This window comes from Triticum dicoccoides, chromosome 6B (assembly GCF_002162155.2).
Source record: "Triticum dicoccoides isolate Atlit2015 ecotype Zavitan chromosome 6B, WEW_v2.0, whole genome shotgun sequence".
NCBI classification, from domain to species: domain Eukaryota; kingdom Viridiplantae; phylum Streptophyta; class Magnoliopsida; order Poales; family Poaceae; genus Triticum; species Triticum dicoccoides.
In genome coordinates this window covers 20,869,721-20,886,567 of record NC_041391.1, presented here as the reverse complement: position 1 = coordinate 20,886,567, position 16,847 = coordinate 20,869,721, and the positions used below count along the sequence as shown (strand labels likewise).

The following is a 16,847-nucleotide window of genomic DNA, read 5'->3' as shown; positions in this document are numbered from 1 at the left end:
TGCAGACTTTGGTGGACTCGCCCGTTGATCCGCAAGCCATTGAGAATATATGGATCTTCAAGAGGAAGACGAACGCTGATAGTAGTGAAACTATCTACAAAGCTCGAATTATCGCAAAAGGGGTTTTCGACAAGTTCAAGGTATTGAGTACGATGAGATTTTCTCACTCGTAACGATGCTTAAGTCTGTCCGAATCATGTTAGCAATTGCCACATTTTATGAAATCTGGCAAATGGATGTGAAAACTGCATTCCTTAATGGATTTTCTTAAAGAAGAGTCGTATATGATACAACAAGAAGGTTTTGTCAATCCTAAAGGTGCTAACAAAGTGTGCAAGCTCCAGCGATCCATCTATGGACTGGTGCAAGCATCTCGGAGTTGGAATATACGCTTTGATAGTGTGATCAAAGCATATGGTTTTATACAGACTTTTTGAGAAGCCTGTATTTATAAGAAAGTGAGTGGGAGCACTACATCATTTCTGATAAGTATATGTGAATGACATATTGTTGATCGGAAATAATGTAGAATTTTTCTGGAAAGCATAAAGGAGTGTTTGAAAGGAGTTTTTCAAAGAAAGACCTCGGTGAAGCTGCTTACATATTGAGCATCAAGATCTACAGAGATAGAACAATACGCTTGATAAGTTTTTTCAATGAGTACATACCTTGACAAGATTTTGAAGTTGTTCAAAATGGAACAATCAAAGAAGGAGTTCTTACCTGTGTTGCAAGGTGTGAAGTTGAGTCAGACTCAATGCCTGACCACTGCAAAAAATAGAACGAGAATGAAAAGTCATTCCTATGCCTCAGCCATATGTTCTATAAAGTATGTCATGTTGTGTACCAGACCTATTGTGTACCCTGCCCTGAGTTTGGCAAGGGAGTACAATTTTGATCTAGGAGTAGATCACTGGACAGCGGTCAAGATTATCCTTAGTGAGGACTAAGGAAATATTTCTCGGTTATGGAGGTGATAAAGAGTTCGTCATAAAGAGTTACGTCGATGCAAAGTTTTACACCAATCCAGATGACTCTAAGTATCAATCTGGATACATATTGAAAGTGAGAGCAATTAGCTAGAGTAGCTCCGTACAGAGCATTGTAGACATAGAATATTTGCAAAATACATATGGCTCTAAAGACGAACAGACCGTTGACTAAACTTCTCTCATGAGCAAAACATGATCACACCTTAGTACTCTTTGGGTGTTAATCACATAGCGATGTGAACTAGATTATTGACTCTAGTAAACCCTTTGGGTGTTGGTCACATGACGATGTAAACTATGGGTATTAATCACATACAAATGTGAATATTGGTGTTAAATCACATGGTGATGTGAACTAGATTATTGACTCTAGTGCAAGTGGGAGACTGAAGGAAATATGCCCTAGAGGCAATAATAAAGTTGTTATTTATATTTCCTTATATCATGTTAAATGTCTATTATTCATGCTAGAATTGTATTAACCGGAAACTTAGTACATGTGTGAATACATAGACAAACAGAGTGTCACTAGTATGCCTCTACTTGACTAGCTCGTTAAATCAAAGATGGTTAAGTTTCCTAGCCATAGACATGAGTTGTCATTTGATTAACGGGATCACATCATTAGAGAATGATGTGATTGACTTGACCCATTCCGTTAGCTTAGCACTTGATCATTTAGTATGTTGCTATTGCTTTCTTCATGACTTATACATGTTCCTATGACTATGAGATTATGCAACTCCCATATACCGGAGGAACACTTTGTGTGCTACCAAACGTCACAACGTAACTGGGTGACTATAAAGGTGCTCTACAGGTGTCTCCGATGGTGTTTGTTGAGTTGGCATAGATCGAGATTAGGATTTCTCACTCCGATTGTCGAAGAGGTATCTCTGGGCCCTCTCGGTAATGCACATCACTATAAGCCTTGCAAGCAATGTGACTAATGAGTTAGTTACGGGATGATGAATTACAGAACGAGTAAAGAGACTTGCCGGTAACGAGATTGAACTAGGTATTGAGATACCGACGATCAAATCTCGGGCAAGTAACATACCGATGACAAAGGGAACAACGTATGTTGTTATGCGGTTTGACCGATAAAGATCTTCATAGAATATGTAGGAGCCAATATGAGCATCCAGGTTACGCTATTGGTTATTGACCGAAGATGTGTCTCGGTCATGTCTACATAGTTCTCGAACCCGTAGGGTCCGCACGCTTAATGTTCGGGGACGATTTATATTATGAGTTATGTGATTTGATGACCGAAGGTAGTTCGGAGTCCCAGATGAGATCGGGGACATGATGAGGAGTCTCGAAATGATCGAGCCATAAAGATCGATATATTGGAAGGCTATATTCGGACATCGGAAAGGTTCCGAATGATTCGGGTATTTTTCGGAGTGCCGGAGAGTTACGGGAATTCGTATTGGGCCTTAATTTGCCATACGGGAAAGGAGAGAAAAGGCCTCAAGGGTGACCGCATCCCTCCCCATGGACTGGTCCGAATTGGACTAGGGAGGGGGGGCGCCCCCTTCCTTCCTTCTCCTTCTCCCTTCCCCTTTTCCTACTCCATGTGGGAGGTGGAATCCTACTAGGACTAGGGAGTCCTAGTAGGACTCCACACTTGGTGCCCCCCTCTAGGGCCGGCCTCCTCCTCCTCCCTCCTTTATATACGTGGGCAGGGGACACCCTAAAGGAACAACAGACACACAAGTTGATCATTGATCTATTAGCCGTGTGCGGTGCCCCCCTCCACCATAATCCACCTCAGTCATATCGTAGCGGTGCTTAGGTGAAGCCCTACGTCGGTAGCTTCATCAACACCGTCATCACGCCGTCGTGCTGACGGAACTCTCCCTCGAAGCTCTACTGGATCGTGAGTTCGTGGGACGTCACTGAGCTGAACGTGTGCCAATCGCGGAGGTGCCGTACGTTCGGTACTAGGATCGGTCGATCATGAAGACGTACGACTACACCAACCGTGTTGTCATAACGCTTCCGCTTATGATCTACGAGGGTACGTGGACGACACTCTTCCCTCTCGTTGGTATGCATCACCATGATCTTGCGTGTGCGTAGGAATTTTTTTGAAATTACTATGTTCCCCAACAAAAATGCTATGGTACATCTCTGTTTCTTTAAGGGCTTGATACATCCTCGTGGAAGAATAGTGATTACAGTTCCAGGTGTAATGCCATTTATCTTGGATAATGATTGTCCCTCTGGAGTTGAGGTCTTGAGTCAAAGCATTGAATTGTTGATATGCCTATAGGGACAGAGGTCTATGAAAAAGATGGCTGATGTCATGATGCTCCATCACCTGGGACAAGGTAATATTATCTTCCATAGCAAATGAGAAGAGTTCAGAGGAAGTGAGAGAAAGTGGCATGCCCAACCGATCATCAGACCAAAACAAGGCTGTGTCACCCACCCCTGCCTTACAAATGGCATGTTTCTTATAATTTGGCAGTAGTTTGCAGATCTCTTTCCCACAAAATGATCCAACTGCCTTGTCTCCTGGCAAAGAAGATTGATAGTATGTCTCCCATATTATCTGCACCCATGGGATATCTGCTTTGTTGAGGAACTTGTGAAGAAATTTCATCAAGAGTGCTTGATTATGTGTGCCAATGTCTAGGACACCTAATCTCCCATATTCTTTTGGCTTACACACCTTGTCCCATGAAATTAGTGGGGTCCCAGACTAAAGAGTGCCATATTTCCTCCAGAAACATTGTTTGAGGTAAATGTTGATTTGCTTAATCACTGTTTTGGGAGGGGAGAGGGTGCACATGAAGAATGTAGGCATGCTTGTGAAGACTGACTTGAGCAAAGTAAGTTTATCACCGATAGAAAGCGGAGTGGAGCAGATTAGCAGTCTAGTTTCAATCTTCCTCAACATTGGCACATGATCAAGAACATTGTGTATTAGAATTGTTCACCGATTCAAAAGAAAATGCTTAAAAACCTTTCGCATTATAATTTTTTATAAAATTTTAAGAAATTTTGTAATTAGTAAAAATTGTTCATGATTTTTAAAAATGTTCCCAATTTTTTTAAAAATGTTCATGAATGATCGAAGGTGTCTAGTTAAACGGTAATGCTTCTGAGTCTTTATGACTATATACCCGCGTGAATTTTGTAGAATTAACTGCCGGGGCGTCACCGTGAGGCGTGGTCCACCTTGCCGTATAGCTCCCCTACCTCAACGACCGGTGCCTCCGCCCCGCATGATCCCCGGCTCCGGTTGCCATCACCACGCGTCGTCTGCTACAGCCAACAGCGGCTCGCAAGCTGTTCCACACCGGCGAGGACTCGGAGAGCGCGCATGAGGCACTGAGGCACAGCTACGGTGGCCGCTTGCTCGCAGTTTGATGTGCCGCTACTTCCTCTGGGTGCGCCACTCAACCGCAGCCACTCCTGCTCGACAGCTGGAGCAAGGTAGTGAACTGAACAATGTACTTCTTGGCTCGATGTGCTCTATATATTTGTAGTTTGTAGACTTGGTACTTGTTTTTGTTGACTGAAACAAATTGACGATTAATGTCGTAATTGCAGGATTGAAATATGGTGGCATTACGCATTACTTATGTTTCAAGCAGACTGAAGAAATAAACACTCGCGTCAGCTAACAAGAGATAATAAAGGTGCATGGTATTATTTAAATCTGAAATTATTTACTCACTTGGTTTACAGTTGCAAAGCACAAAAGCAACATTACACCAGAGGATATCAACCTTACTTGATGCACAACTTATCAAGAAAATGGGAGAAGGAAGACCGCCATGGCTCGAGGAAAAACAGAGCTCCAAACCAACCCCAAAAACCAAAAACAATGCCAAGAATTACAGAGTAACACAACCCCACATCGCTTCCGAGTTGTTTTCTATGGTCTTGAGTTCCCTCATCCAGACATTGTACGCTCAACGGGGAGCCACAAAGCCCCAGATTGTTGCCGTAAATTGATGGGTCTACAAGTGTCTGTAGCTGACTCCCCGTGGGTATGGCGCCCGTTAAGCGGTTGTTGGAGAGATTTAACACGCCGAGGTACAGCAAATTTGAGATGCTAGGTGGGATGGCCCCTGAAAGTTCATTCCAAGAGAGGTCAAGGAACTCCAGGAGCTCCAAACTGCCAATGCTTGCTGGAATATTGCCTGATAGATGATTTCTGGATAAGTTCAAGAATCGGAGACCCTGAAGGTATGTTAGCTCCTCAGGGATGTCCCCAGCAAGTTGGTTGCTTGATAAATCGATGCCAGTCATTAGCTCAATTGTTTTCTGAAAAGTTTGCTCACGGCCCTTCCAGAAAATATTAACTCTCTCTCGGTACTCATTCAATGGTGACCGGTTATTGGGGGGCTCAGTCCTCCGAGAAAATACGGAAATCCGGCTCAGTTGGACAACATCATGCCTTTCGGAAGATTCTACTCTCCAAGAGGACATTTGTTTCATCATGGACAATAAGTTGCGGAATGTGCCTGGGATGAATCCAGTAAAGTTATTGTTGGACATGTCAAGTACTTGCAGATTAGACAGTTGGGATATCTCAGACGGAAAGACACCACTGAAACTGTTGGATGGGTGGCTCAGAACTCTTAGAAGAGGGACACTTTCTCCAATCCAAGTAGGAATAGAACCGAAGAACATGTTGTTCCCAAGATCTAGTGTGATGAGCTTTCTGCAACAGGTCTCAATGACAGATGGGAAATCCCCAGAAAAACTATTGTTACCAAGATGAAGTGATTGGAGGGGGAATTCGTCCAAGCTCGTTGAGGCAGGAAATTTACCCCAAAATATATTGCTGGACACATCCATAAATACCAGTGCTTTTAGTTTCCACCAGCAACTTGGGAGCTCACCAATGAACTGGTTATTTGATAGATCCAGTAACTGGAGGGAGGTCAGTCCGCACAAGCCTGCAGGGATGTTTCCAGAGAGGTGATTGTTGTTCATGGATAGAATTGTTAGATTGGTGCACCGTGACCAATCATGAGACAGCTGGCCTGTCAGCTGATTCCCCGAGACATCCAAGAAGTCCAAGCTGGGATGGACACCGAACACTTCGGAGATGTCGCCGGTGAATTGGTTCTGGTCCAATCTCACACGGAATAGGCCTGTGCAGTTCTTGAGGCACGGCGGCAGTGGGCCGCTGAAGTTGTTGTGGTTTGCTGTGAAGTTCTGTAGCATTAGGCCATCACACAACCTTTGCGGTAGTTCACCAGAGAAGTTGTTGTTTGCAAAGCTCGCGTCGGTCAAGATCAGCCCCTTCCCAAGGTCTGGCGGTACAATGCCGCTAAAGTTGTTGTCAAAGAGGGCGAGGTATTGGAGATTCCTAAGCGATGTGATTGTGGTGGGCAGCTCGCCTTCCAAATGGTTGGTGTTGACGTCCAAGACTTCCAACGCAGTCATGTTGCCAATCTCTTGTGGGATTGTTCCGGTGAGCCGGTTGAAGAAGAGTGCCAGCCTCTTGAGCTTCTTGAGTTTACCCAACGAGCTGGGAATCAGACCCGTGAGCCAGTTCACGGACAAGTCCAATTGAATCAGGTTCACCAACTCACCAAGCTCTATTGGGATAGAGCCGGTAAGGTCGTTGCTGAAGAGATACAAGATTCCTAGCTTGGTTGCCTTACCGAGCTCCGCTGGGATCTTCCCAGTGAACGAGTTTCCAAATGCTTGGAACGATATTAGCTCCGGCCAACTCGTGAATAAAGCTGAAGGAATCTGACCGACGAGTTTATTTGACGCTGCACCAAACTCCCGCATTTTGTGCATCCCGGCAAACGTCGGAGGCAGGACGCCGGTGAGCTGGTTCATGGACAGGTCCATGAAACTGAGATTGCCAAGGTTGCCTAGTTGTGGTGGAATAGTGGAAACTAACCCGGCACTCCTCAGGTCAAGGCGTTGCAGCATTTGGAGCTGGCCAAGAACCGATGGAATCGCCCCGCCAAGTGGGTTGCTGCCGAGTTCAAGAACTCTCAGCTGGAACATGGACCCAAGGAAATCAGGGATGCCACCCGTCAGGTTATTGGTTGCAATCCGCAGGTCCCGGAGCTTCGAGAGCTTGGACAGAGACGCCGGTATCTGGCCGGAGAAGGCATTGACGGACAAGTTGAGGTACTTGAGGTTGGGGAGCTTCTCTGGCAGCGAGTACGGTATCGGTCCGGAGACATTGTTCTGCGACAGGTCGAGGTAGGTGACGTTACTGCTCTCGAGGACAAACTCCGGGAAGCTGCCGGTGAGGTAGTTGAGGTAGAGTGACATGAAGGTGACGGTGGGCATCGGCGAGAACCTGAGGTAGTCGTTCGGGTTGGTGAGGAAGTTGGCGCCCAGGTCGAAATGCACGATCCTGGGGAGCCTGCTGAGCTGGTGCAGGATGTCTCCGACGAGGTTATTGTTGTAAAGACGCAGGCCAACGAGGCTAGAGAGGCCGCCCAGCTGCGGCGGGATGGAGCCATTGAAGCCGTTGCTGCCGAGGTCGAGCTCGGCGAGGGAGCGCAGCCTTGAAAGGCTTGCCAGGATGGCGCCGAAGAAGTTGTTCCCATTGAGGTCGAGCGTGATGGATGTGCAGCGACTCTAAATGGCGAGGTGAATGAGGGATCTTTCTCCCAGGCCATTCGTGCGGCTACTCCCTAGCGCAACTCAATCTGAGACGTTTGATCATCCACCTATCTCCTCGCGTCTGTTACGGTGGTCATACGTACATGTCAGGGAAGAGACTGACGATGCTTACACATTTCCCCCTTTCAAGAGAACATGTTTCCAAGACTGACAATGCATATAGATCACACAACATGCACACACATGTTGGCAACAATTTTTGCAAATTTATATGTTTCCAGTTAGGAAGAGTCAGGTTGATATAGGACTAATTTCATGCCTCAAAACACCCATGCTTCCAATGTGTACTAAATTTGCTTCTTCGAACTTCGGTCTATAGTTTGTGGACATATTTTATTTTATTTTCCAGTTCTTGTTTCACTATCAGGTGGACCATTATTGCAACTCATGTGCCTACCGCCCAGGTTAGTGTGCATCCTGAAGAAACCGCCAATTAATTCAAATGAAATTAGTTTTCTTTATGATAGAATGATGCACCCACATATTGATGGCAAGCTTTGGCCATCTGCAATTTCATAAATTCTATGCTTCCACAACATATAAGTTATGTTGATATTGCATTAACTTGTTGCTTCCATGCTTCTATGTTTACTCCGTGTGTTTCTTCGTTGCCGAGAGTGCGGCATGTTAACCATGCTTCTATTTTTCTCTAGTTGTCGCTTTCTAGAGCATTGTTTTGTATATGAAACACTATCCTGATGGTTCCTGAATTTCTCATATTTACTGCAGATGTTGCCTGTCACCACCTTGGTGAGTTTCTAAGTGAGTAAACTCAGGCTCAGACTTTTTGGTGAACCTCATTGTCGCTGGCAGAAATTTCAGTGCCCGTGGAAGAGGGTAACTGATGACCGCCACAAAATTTCTGAGTCAAAGCTCCACATTAGTGTCTATGGTAACGACAGGCACTAGTGTATGACTAGTAATGCAATCAGACAAAAAGATATAGTACAACTTTCAGTCCAGAGTGATGTGCTTCCTGAAGTTGATGGATGCGCAGCGTCTAAAATGGCAAGGTGAATGAGTGTATCTTTCTCTCTGGCCACTCGCGCGGTTACTCCCTGGCGCGACTCAATCTGAGCCGTTGGATCGTGCACCTATCTCCTCGCTTCTGTTGCTGTGGAAGTACCCACACGTCAACACTATTGACTCTGTCAGGGAAGAGACCGACGATGCATACACATTTCCCCTTTCCAAAAGATGTTTCCAGGACTGACGGTGCATATAGATCACACAAACACGCACACACATGTTGGCAACAATTCTCGCAAATTATATGCTTCCAATTAAGTCGAGTCAGGTTGATATAGGAACAATTTCATGCCTCAGAACACACATGCTTCGGATGTATACTACCCAGTGGCGGTGCCAGAAATGTTGTCTTGTGTAGTCAATTTAAAGCTGTGTAGTCAAATATATGAATTTATACAAATTTGTTTCAATATTTCTACACCTATATGCTAGTTTTATCAAAAAGTTGGGTAGTAAATTGACTACCCAGCTTGTATGTGGCTTCGCCATTGATACTACATACGCTTCTTCGGTCTATATAGTTTGTGGACATATTTCCTTTTCTTTTCCCGTTCTTGTTTTCACTATCGGGTGGACCGTTATTACAACTCGCCTCATGTGCCTACCCAGGTTAGTGTGTAACCTGAATAAACCACCAATTAATTCAGATGAAATTTGTTTTCTTGGTGATAGAATGATGCACCCACATATTGATGGAAAGCTTTGGCCATTTGCAATTTCATAAATTCTATGCTTCCACAACATATAAGTTATGTTGATACTGCATTAACCTGTTGTTTCCATGCTTCTATGTTTCCTTTGTGTGTTTCTTCGTTGCCGAGAGTGCGGCATGTTAACCATGCTTCTATTTTTCTCTAGTTGTCACTTTCTAGAGCGTTGTTTTGTATATGAAACACTATCCTAATAGGAGTGCCTGAATTTCTCATATTTACTGAATATGTTGCAGGTCACCACCGTCGTGAGTTTTCTAAGTGAGCCAACTCAGGCACCTGACTAGCTTCATTATTGTGCTAGTAATGCAATCCAAGATCTACTTTTCTTTCTTCATTCATATTCAATTCAAAGGTTATTTAGCATCAACATAATTTAACGAGCTACTGTTCTACTTACATTGCTTCTTTGTACTTCTTCTTTGTTCTCTCATATGTGCTTCCAGCATAGAGATGTTCTCTGATAGGTCTGTCATTTTGCAAAATCTAACTTGTATGCTTTCCAGTGCATCTACAATATGTTGAGATAGCATATAATTAAGTCTTCCTCTAACCTAAACTACCTCGGTTTTCCCTTAGTGCTTTTGATCTACAGATGTATTTTAACACCACATCGATGGTTCTTTATTTTCTATATGTGTTTCTATTGTACAATTTTTGTGCAAAAAAATTGTGATATCATACCTATATTTCTCATCTATGTCACCATACATGTCACTAGTGTGAATCCCTTTTTCCGGAAATAATGCATATATAAGAGGGAGAATTTAGCATGCGTTGTGCTTGCCTATTTATTTTTGTACTGTCATGAATGCTTTGGTTGTTCATATATATGGTCACTAGTATGTGTATCTATATGTATGCATGTATTATACCCCATTGTTTCTCATATGTGTATCTATGGTCACTAGTAGAAAACAGGGCATACGTCCAGGGGAGATAAGCCTATTAGTCCCGGTTCGGTCACGAACCGGGACCCATGCGCCCATTGGTGCCGGTTCGTGAGGCCAGGGGGCCTGCCGGGCCTCATGGGGGCATTGGTCCCGGTTCGTCTGACACCTTTGGTCCCGGTTGGTGGGACGAACCGGGACCAATGGACCTTGCTCCTGGCCCACCACTATTGACCCCGGTTGGTGCCTTGAACCGGCTCCAAAGGTTGTTCTTTAGAACCGGTTCAAGGCACGAACCGGGACCAATGAACCGGCCTGGGGAGAGGGCTTTTTTGTGTAAAACATTAAAAGCAAAAAGAATTTTCATAAAGCAAATAAAAAAGCAAAAAAGAAAAGAAAATAAATAAGTAGAAACAAAATAAACTTTAATAAAGTAAAATAAACAAACTTTAATAAAATAAATAAAAACAGCAACAGTAAGTAGAAACAAAATAAAAAAAGCAAAAAAGAAAGAATTTTCATAAAATAAATAAAAAAGCAAAAAAGAAAAGGAAATAAATAAGTAGAAACAAAATAAACTTTAATAAATAAGTAGAAACTAAAGGGACATGGCTTTAGTAACGACCCTTTAGTCCCGGTTCATGAACCGGGACAAATGGCCCTCACGAACCGGTTCGAATGGGGGTTTTTCTACTAGTGGGTAGTTAACTTTTGCTTCATCGATTGCTATTGTGCGCTTCCGTTCTAGTACATGCACTTTGCTTCAACCATTGCATCTATGAGCTTCGACCATTGCCAATGCTACTTCTTTCATTCAACTTTAGTTTTGACCAACGCCAGTGTGTGCTTCATTATTTCTCGAAAATTAATGTAGGATTACCAGTGTGACAATGTCACCCACAACAAATTTCAATTTTGAAGCACATGGCAAAACAAAGTAGTAACGTAGGAAAGGATATTAACACAATGTCAATTACAGAGGTTTGTAACCTAAATAAGAGAAATATATATTCAGATTCCATAAAGGCAAAGAGGCAAACCTTGCAGGATCATCCTTGAGCGTAGGGAATGTTGGAGACCAGATCATTATAAAAGGATGGATATCAGCAAAATATCGAATCCCTTTTGTCATCTCATACACTTTATGCAGTGTCCTGCACTTGATATCCAAGTAGAGTGCGCATCGACCCATCTCCAAATATACAAACTCAGCACTTGATACCCAAGTAGAGAAGCATTGCAACCTAAGGGCATGTACAATGGTTCTATCTTAGCAATGCCACGTAGGATAAATGATGAGGTGGAGGAGAGAGAAATCATAAGAGAAGGCTTGTCTTCTCTTAATTAAGAGAAGGCAAGAGATGATCTCTTAGCACAATATGTCTCACCATGTTTTTAGGAATAACTAGTTATTGAAGATAAAGCTAAGAGATGACCCATTGTAGACATGTTTTTTTGTCATCTCTAAATTACATGCAATATTTAAGATAAGACTACCTTATCAACCATTGTACATGCCCTAACATGCACAAACTGGCCAACATCTCACTCAAATAAAAGGTGTCCACCAGTGACCAGTCCTCTCCCTTGTGTTCCTAGATGTGAAGTTGCAGTTCTTTGACATGGATAAGGTATATACCAGCAGCATCGTAGACAGTTGACAACCTGGTGCTTCTCTCACCATGCTTCACCCCATGCGGGAGCTGAATTCTGGAGAACCTCGAGGACATCAGATCCAAGAAAAGAATATCACTCGAGAGGCAGCTGCCATGTAGATTTTATTGTCCCCGAGCACAGATTTTGGTTCCGGCAGCACACAAGGGAGCTGGTGTACAACTAAGTTATGCGTGCAGCAATAGATACCATCTTGAGACACATATACATGCACAATGTATTTTCTATCCGTGGTTACCTTTATCAGCACATACAAGTAAGACAAGTTGCCGTTGCCTTCTTCTCTTGGGATGATCTCATGGTGAACGTAGTAACTTAAGTCTTTGCGTTGTGGGGTTGGGGCCATGGCGACCAGGCCACTCTCGGGGCACAACAGATTGAGCACTGCAAGTGTTGATTTGCTTCTTGCCTGCAGTGCTCGATGAGGAGTCTGCCGTTCCTGTAGTCCATGATGGAGGTCGATCCGATGTGGTTGCTCAAATACGTATCCAAGCTAGAACTTGCGCGGCGGACTGCGACGGCGAGCCCCGAGGGCTGTGGCAGCAACGGGATGAACCGTGGGCGAGGTGGCCCAATCCAGTGTGCTTCCTCGATGTAGAATCCAAGCAGACGGGGTGGGTGGAGCCAGCACCTGCAGACGGCGGCAGCACGGATGAGCGTGGTGGGAAAGCCGAGGCGAAGGAGGATCTCCGCGAGGAAATCGTCGTTGTCGATCACCCTGGATACCGCCGCCGGCACGACACCGGTGAGCTGGTTCATGGACAGGTCCATGAAACTGAGATTGCCAAGGTTGCCTAGTTGTGGTGGAATGGTGGAAACCAACCCGTTGCTCTTCAGGTCAAGGCGTTGCAGCATTTGGAGCTGGCCAATAACCGATGGGATCGCCCCGCCAAGCAGGTTGCTGCCGAGTTCAAGAACTCTCAGCTGGAACATGGACCGAAGGAAATCAGGGATGCCGCCTGTCAGGTTATTGGTTGCAATCCGCAGGTCCCGGAGCTCCCTCAGCTTTGACAGAGACGCTGGTATCTGGCCGGAGAAGGCATTGACAGACAAGTTGAGGTACTTGAGGTTGGGGAGCTTCTCTGGCAGCGATTCCGGTATCGGTCCGGAGACATTGTTCTGTGACAGGTCGAGGTCAGTCCGTAGGTGACATTACTGCTCTCGGGGACAAACTCCGGGAAGCTTCCGGTGACGTAGTTGAGGTAGAGTGACATGAAGGTGACGGTGGGCATCGGTGAGAACCTGAGGTAGTCCTTCGGGTTGGTGAGGAAGTTGGCGCCCAGGTCGAAATGCACGATCCTAGGGAGCCTGGTGAGCTGGTGCGGGATGTCTCCAGCGAGGTGATTGTTGTAAAGACGCAGGTCAACGAAGCTAGAGAGGCCGCCCAGCTGCGGCGGGATGGAGCCATTGAAGGCGTTGCTGCCGAGATCAAGCACGGTGAGGGAGCGCAGCCGCGAGATGCTTGCCGGGATGGATTCAACGAAATTGTTCCCGTTGAGGTCGAGCGTGGTGAGTGCCGGAAGTGCTGTGGCGTTGAGCTCGTTGAGCGTGCCGGCGAGGCCTAGCCCCCGGAGCTGGAGCGATTTGACGCGGCCAGCGACATTGTAGGCCACGCCGAGCCAGGAGCAAAGCGTCGTGACCTTGTCCTAGCTGGACAGTGCTTCCGGGTCGCCGAGGCTGACCTTCCAGGCCAGGAGTGCCTCAGCCTCGATGTGAGGTTCTCCCTTACTGTTTAGTGGATCTGGGGATTTCATGGGGATTCGAGCTAGGGAATTTGAATTTCGGATGAGGATTCCTCCTTACCACCCACACCTCTATCCTTTACAATCAAGCCGTGGCCGCAGCCGTCCAATTCCTAGCCAACCTCCACCAGTAACCTGGATTGGTTTATATACTATTACACCCGCTTAGCGCGCCCAGTTTAGGCTAGCAAGCCACTGGGATGGCCTCTTGGCCCGTGTCGACTTGGGCCTCGGGTCCATGACGCGCTCTGGTTTGCTGTTGCCGACAACCGCTGGATCATCTACAGTACTTGGCGCACCTTCTTCAGTAGCAGCGGCGACAGGGCTGCTAACACTCAGAACACCGTTGCGGCATTGGTAGTAACTAGGAGGAGGAGGAGGAGGAGGAGGAGGATGCCGGCTGTGAAGGTGGCGTCTGGCGGCGTCGGCATTGGACGGAGGCGTATAACTTGGACTCAACAACACGAGGGAATTTATAGGCATAGGTAGCTTCAGGCCCTGGCTAGCTTGTGGTGAGAGTGTGTGTTGACTGTTGACTAGTGTGGACGACAAGTAGTGCTCCATGCATGTGCGTGTGTACCAGCAAGCAGCTTGCCGTGCTTTGCGCGCAAAGATCAGTGGTACATCAAGCGTTCTAAGTGTGAATTTGCGCGCAAAGAACTGAACTACCTGGGCCACACCATTTCAGAGGAGGGGGTTTCTATGGACAGCATCAAAATTCAACAAGTGGCAACATGGCCTGTTCCCACATCAGTAAAAGAGGTGCGCTCATTCTTGAGGCTCGCAGGATATTACAGGCGTTTTGTTCGCCATTTTGGTACCATTGCTCGACCCTTGACTCAGTTGTTATGCAAGAACACACCCTTTCAATGGACTGCAGCTACGGGGGAGGCATTCGATGCCCTGAAAAATGCATTGGTCACAGCACCTACTTTGGTGTTGCCTGATTTCACCAAACACTTCATCATCGAGACGGATGCTTGCGAATACGGAGTGGGAGCAGTGCTGCAACAAGAAGGGCATCCGATTGCCTACCTCAACAAAGCTCTCGGACCAAGGACAAGAGGTCTATTCACGTATGAGAAGGAGTACCTGGCAATGGTCCTTGCTGTGGACCAATGGTGAGCTTATCTGCAATTTTCAGAATTTATTATCAAAACGGGCCAAAAAAGTCTGGTACACCTCGAAGAGCAGCGCTTGCACACCCCTTGGCAACAAAAGGCCTTCACCAAACTATTGGGTCTTCAGTACAGAATATGCTACCGTAAAGGGTCCGACAACAGTGCAGAAGATGCCCTCTCCACGAGACCCCTTGACACATCACAACAAGTCAACTATATCTCAGCGTGTCAACCAGCATGGCTCCAAGCAGTGACACAAGGATATGTCCATGATCCCAAGGCTCAACATCTCATCACCCAATTGGCCTTGGCGCCAGTGGCGGGCGGGAAGTTCACTTTTCAGCAAGGCGTGTTGCGGTTCAGGGGCAGAGTTTGGTTGGGCAACAATGTCGAAATGCATGGCCAGATCATGCGTGCTCTTCGTGATAGCCCCGTGGGTGGCCACTCAGGATTTCCTGCTACATATAGTAGAATCAAGAAACTTTTTGCGTGGCCACGCATGAAGCAACATATCAAGATGCATGTCCAGACCTACCAGGTGTGTCAACAGGCTAAACCTGATCGATCTCCCTATCCAGGCCTTCTCCAACCCTTACCAGTGGCAAAAAGATGCTGGGATCTGGTCTCTCTTGACTTCATTGAAGGATTGCCATCGTCTGGGCGCGCAAATTGCATCCTGGTCGTGGTCGATACATTCTCCAAGTATGCACACTTCCTGGCGGTGACTCATCCATACACGGCCCAGCAAATTGCCCAGCTGTACATCGACCATGTCTACCGATTGCATGGAATGCCAGAAGCTTTGATCTCCGACAGAGATGCAGTTTTCACCAACAAAGTTTGGCAAGCGATATTCAGGTTGCAAGGCATCGAACTGAAGATGAGCTCATCCCACCACCCCCAAACTGACGGGCAAATCGAGCGCGTAAATCAGTGTCTAGAAACATATCTTCGTTGCTTCATTCAGAGTGCGCCGAGGAACTGGAGCAAATGGTTGGCATTGGCAGAGTTTTGGTACAATTTAGCTTTCCATTCTACCCTGGGTAAAACTCCATTCATGGTGGTCTATGGGCAAGAGCCACGATAACTGGGCATCACTCCTGACCATGCTACACCAATGCCAGAACTCAATGCTTGGCTCGAGGAGAGGCCACAGATGCAAGATGTTCTTCGTCAGCACTTGGTGCGAGCAAAACAAAACATGAAAGCCCAAGCCGACAAACGTCGCTCCTGGCGGGAATTTCAAGTTGGGGATCAAGCATTTCTGAAACTGCAACCATACATCCAAACTTCAGTTGCTCGCCGCACCAACCACAAGCTTAGCTTCAAGTTTTCCGGGCCATTTCCAGTGATCAGGCGTGTCAACAAAGTCAGCTATGAGCTCCAGTTACCCGCCAACTCATCGATATTCCCGGTGTTTCATGTCTCCCAACTCAGGCATGCTCTAAGCCCTGGTGCAAGTGCTTCTTCTCATCTACCTGCAGCCACGGACGTCATCAACACACCATCCAAGCTAATGGATCGCCGCTGGCATCGCGACGCACGCAAGATACATGAACAGGGCCTGGTGCGCTGGCAAGACGAGGTGGCTACGCGGATACATGGGAAGATATCGACGACCTCAAACGTCGTTTTCCACAAGCTCCGACTTGGGGTCAAGTTGGTTCTGAAGAACGAGGGGGTGTCCGCAACCTGACAAGTGGAGCAGCAGCAGCTCAAGGCCAAGAGGAGGAGAACGTCCCACCAGACCAAGAGGGGAGAGAAAGCCCAACCACAAGTTCACGGGCCCCCAGTGGGTTTCATACATGTTTGAGCCCAAGGAGTGTAAGTGAATATATAGAGAGAGTCTGTAGTAGGTGAAGAGAAAGCCCAACCACAAGTTCACGGGCCCCCAGTGGGTTTCATACATGTTTGAGCCCAAGGAGTGTAAGTGAATATATAGAGAGAGGCTGTAGTAGGTGAAGAGAAAGCCCAACCACAAGTTCACGGGGCCCCAGTTGGTTTCATACATGTTTGAGCCCAAGGAGTGTAAGTGAATATATAGAGAGTGGCTGTAGTAGTT

General features: G+C 46.3%; 1 pseudogene; it reads right to left on the bottom strand.

Moving 5' to 3' along the window:
• Positions 1-4,675: 4,675 nt before the first annotated feature.
• LOC119326692 lies at positions 4,676-14,095 on the bottom strand (annotated as a pseudogene).
• Between the last annotated feature and the right edge of the window lie 2,752 nt (positions 14,096-16,847).